Source organism: Macaca nemestrina, chromosome X (assembly GCF_043159975.1).
Source record: "Macaca nemestrina isolate mMacNem1 chromosome X, mMacNem.hap1, whole genome shotgun sequence".
Lineage (NCBI taxonomy): Eukaryota > Metazoa > Chordata > Mammalia > Primates > Cercopithecidae > Macaca > Macaca nemestrina.
In genome coordinates, this window is record NC_092145.1 from 83,607,298 (window position 1) to 83,611,431 (window position 4,134).

The 4,134-nt window shown below is 47.0% G+C and overlaps 1 long non-coding RNA gene across 2 annotated transcripts in view; it reads left to right on the forward strand.

Annotated features, from left to right (window-relative positions):
• The window catches only part of LOC139360587 (uncharacterized), a 38,798-nt gene that overhangs the window by 23,520 nt on the left and 11,144 nt on the right, over positions 1-4,134 (forward strand). The window lies entirely within an intron of this gene.

The following is a 4,134-nucleotide window of genomic DNA, read 5'->3' on the forward strand; positions in this document are numbered from 1 at the left end:
TGAAGTCTGGTGCTCGTAACTGAACACTGGGCGTCAGATGTGGTCTGATCAGTGCAGAGTAGCACAAGATGATCACCTCCTTTGTTCTGAAAGTTGTACTCTTAGTAATATGGCCCAAGGTCACAATACTTTTTATAGCAACCAAACCACACTTTCAACTCATAAGCTTTCATTCACTCTAAAACCCCTCTAAGCCACCTCTCTCACATCTTACATTTGTACTGCCACATTTTGAAGTTCAAATAAGGGACTTTACCAACTTTGTGTAATTTGTAAATTTGATCTACTGACATTAAAACAGAACTATTTTGTATGTAGTCATTCAACCAGTTAAGAATTCGCCTAGGTTTACCTTTACCCACCCCACATGTATACATGTTGTCCCAAAAGCATTGAGAGAATGTTTGGTTGAACTCCAGATACGCTGTGGGTGATAACTTTTCCCTCCTCTACCTCTCCGGTCACTCTGTCAAGGGAAATTAACCCAGCGGGGCATGATTTGTTTTTCCTGAATCCATGTGGGGACTGCGTGATCGTTGCCTCTTTTTTTTTTTTTTTTTTGAGATGGAGTCTGGCTCAGTCGCTCAGGCTGGAGTGCAGTGGCGCGATCTCGGCTCACTGCAATCTCCACCTCGGGGTCATGCCATTCTCCTGCCTCAGCCTCCGGGGTAGCTGGGACTACAGGCGCCCACCGCCACCACGCCCGGCTAATTTTTTGTATTTTTAGTAGAGACGGGGTTTCACCATGTTAGCCAGGATGGTCTCGATCTCCTGACCTCGTGATCCGCCCTCCTCGGCCTCCCAAAGTGCTGGGATTACAGGCGTGAGCCACCGCGCCCGGCTGTTGCTTCTTTTTGTAAGTGCTCACCAACCATCCTTTTAATCATCTGTCCTAGAATCTTGCCCTCCATCAATATCAAACGTACTGATCTAAAGTTTGTGGAGTTTACCTTTTCCCATCTGTCAAAGTGGGGCCATGTTTGCCCATCTCTAGGCTGCAGCACGTATCTCTTCCCTTCTCTATGGGGTTTTCAGGGCCACCACCCGTTGTCCTGCAATTTGAGCTGCAAGTCCTTAAGTGCCCTGGGATGTTACTGACTCAGACAATGAAATGGAGTTACTCAGGGCAGTTTACGGCTCTCTTGGACTAGACTGCCTTCAGGAGCTTCTCTCTGGTGTTCACCTTGTCCTTTCTAGTGTGAAAATCCTTTTCCTTGTAGAAGAGAAGGAGTGAAAGAGGAGCTGAGGAGGCTTTGTTGTTCCACCATAAAACCATTCGCAAAAGAGTTCAATCAGGGTGTCCAGTTGCTCATTCAATAGTAGCCAAACTCTTCTGCTGTGAAGATCTTCATGAGCTGCCTCACCAAGCTGATTTCCCACCATTTTGGCCAGTCCCCTCAAGCACACTTAGACCTTCTCATCTCCATGAGTTGGCTGTGTTTTCCCTCCAATGCCCACTCTATCCACCCACCCACCCCAATCCCATCATAGCCTCTTTTACAGTTTCTCCAATCCCTTTAACCTTTACCATACAATTGAAGCACATGCATTTCATTCATTTGATTGTGGTTCCGTTTTGTTTTCCTGACCGTATGCAACTGGTGTCTTCTATCCCCCATAGTATGTAAACTAGCACAGGGCCAAGCCTACGGTCCTGGTAACCATACTTCAAGCTATGGAGATTTCCACAGTGACCAACCTCTGACCCTTCACACACACTACAAATTCAGATCATATGATAGCTGTGTCCAGCTCCTTAAAAGACTAAAATAGAAACCAGATAAATCTAGGGATGTGGACTGACCCCATCTAGGCACAAATGCGTTTTGTAATGTTAAATAAAATCCAAGTATATCCTCAACTTCACTTCAAACAAGGAGCTGGGCTTTTTAGCTGGGCCCAGGGCCAGCTGTCAGCAACAGGGCTGAGAACCTGAAGCTACATGGGCATGGAATTGACTGTCAATTAGATTGAAATCCTGGCCTGTCTTGGAGATCACCTCTTCCACCTAGACATTTCAAAAGTGTGAAGACCAATTGTAATCTCTCACTGATGGGTCCCTAATAGGATTGGAGCTGGTTTTGCTATGGCGCCTTGAGTTCTTAGAGGAGAGGCAGTGTCTAAATCATCCCAAAATAGAGAGCCCTCCTAACTTGGAGGTAGACTTCCCACTCCAGAGCGGGAGGCCAGGTATGGTCTCAAATAGGAGGCCACGTAATATCTCAAATGGACCAATCAAAGGGTGGAACATAAGAACAAAGACTGGATTGACTTCAAAAGGTCAATTGGGAGGTTGAGGTGGGAGGATTACTTGAGCCCAGGAGTTCGAGACCAGCCTGGGCAACATGGTGAAACCCCATCTCTGTTTAAAAAAAAAAAAAAGGCATATAATCTAGCCCTCTGCTTTCAGGAAGATGAGAAATACCAGTGCTTCCCTTAGTAGCCATTCACTCAATTTGGCAACTGTTATTGAGGACTCACTAGGTGCTTGTGATCATTTCCTATTCATAGCAAAGTTATTCCTTGTATGTCACTTGATCTCATTTTCCCTTCTATCATTCTCAAAAGAAATGGAGAACAGGTCATCAGCTCTGTCCTTATTTAGGAGTTAAATTTTGAAGATGGGTATAGCACACTTTTCACATGGTAGGTGCTCTACAACCATTGAATGTTACCTCATCAGCTTTTTCCTTTCTAGATCACACACACACACTCACACATACACACACACACGCACACAGCACCCAGTCCTGTGGCATTATTTATGCTCTTCTCCAGATCCTCTCTAGCTTTCCACTTATGCTAAAAATGTGTTGGTCAAAGGTAGACCCATCATGCTTTGAAAGGTATGACCAATGGCAGGTAGAATGGAACAAGTTGAGTGAGACTGTGGCAAGGGTCATGTAGTGCTGGGTGGCATCCTACGTCTGTTTCTAATACTAACTGTGACGGGCTTTTCTGGGCCCATTTCCCCAACTATAAAATAAATGGGTTGGACTAGATGACTCTCAGGTGACTTCTGGTTCTAAATCTCACACTTGGATGGCTTCTCAGCTCCTCCATGCTGGGTTTTTGTTACTATATGCAGGATCCACATTAGTTTTGGAAAAAAGAAAGGAAAGAAGGGTGGGAGGAAAGGAGGGAGAAAACCAGTTTTATATCATGGACTCACTTGTGATGTACCCTGACACCATCTCCCCAGTTCTTCTTTTTAACTATACTTGTGTCAAGTCAATCACTGCCCATCTCCCTTGTCCAGTGTACCATATTAGTGTATTAGTTCTGGGTTTTGGTCTTTGTGCACACTACCTGTGTTCGTCCTCTCTGGACATGGTCCTGCTTGTGATGGTTCATCTCCCTCATTTTGTCAGGGTCATTTGAAGAATTCTATTCCTGCTTTCTGAGGTATCAGCAACCCCACCCAACTATCATACTTGCCGAGCACACTCCCAGTTCAGTCTTTCAAGTCACTGAGAATAATATGAAATCCCATAATGCTAACCCTGTGGCGCCCCACTGAATCCATGCCCCAGGGTTGACAGGGAGTCATTGATCACAATCCTGTAGAAAAATCGCTCCCAGGGCCCCAAGGACTTCTCCAGTTCTAATTCACAGAGCAGCAAACAAGTATTCCTGGGGAAGGAGAGGGCCCCTGCTCTGTCAGTCATTCAAGGCCAGGGAGTCCACGTCTGACGCTGCACTGGATTCAGATAGGAGAAAGAATTTCAGCATGTTAGAGGTCAAACTTCCTCCCAGCCCCCAGTCCAAGGTGAGGGCAGGGTGGTTGCAGCAGAGGAGGAGGAGGAGAAGGAAGAGGAGGAGGAGGCCGCAGCCATAGCAGAGGAGGAAGGAAGTATTTTTGCCATTTCATTAGGAGGCCTGAAGTGCTGAGATGAGGCTTCAGCTGCAGGAACCCAGCGCGCTGGGGGCAGGGGGATGGGAAGAGCAACCTGATTAAGATTGGAGAGGCCTTCACGCAGGGGCCGCCAACCCCCCGCCCAACCCCGCACAGTGCAGCCCAGACTCGTATCAGCTTAGAGATACAGGAGGCAGGGGGAGACTGCCTGATTCCCAGCCCACAGGGGCACCCTGTTCAGAGGTCTGTTGGGGCAAGGCCTGTGCAAGGGAGGCAGG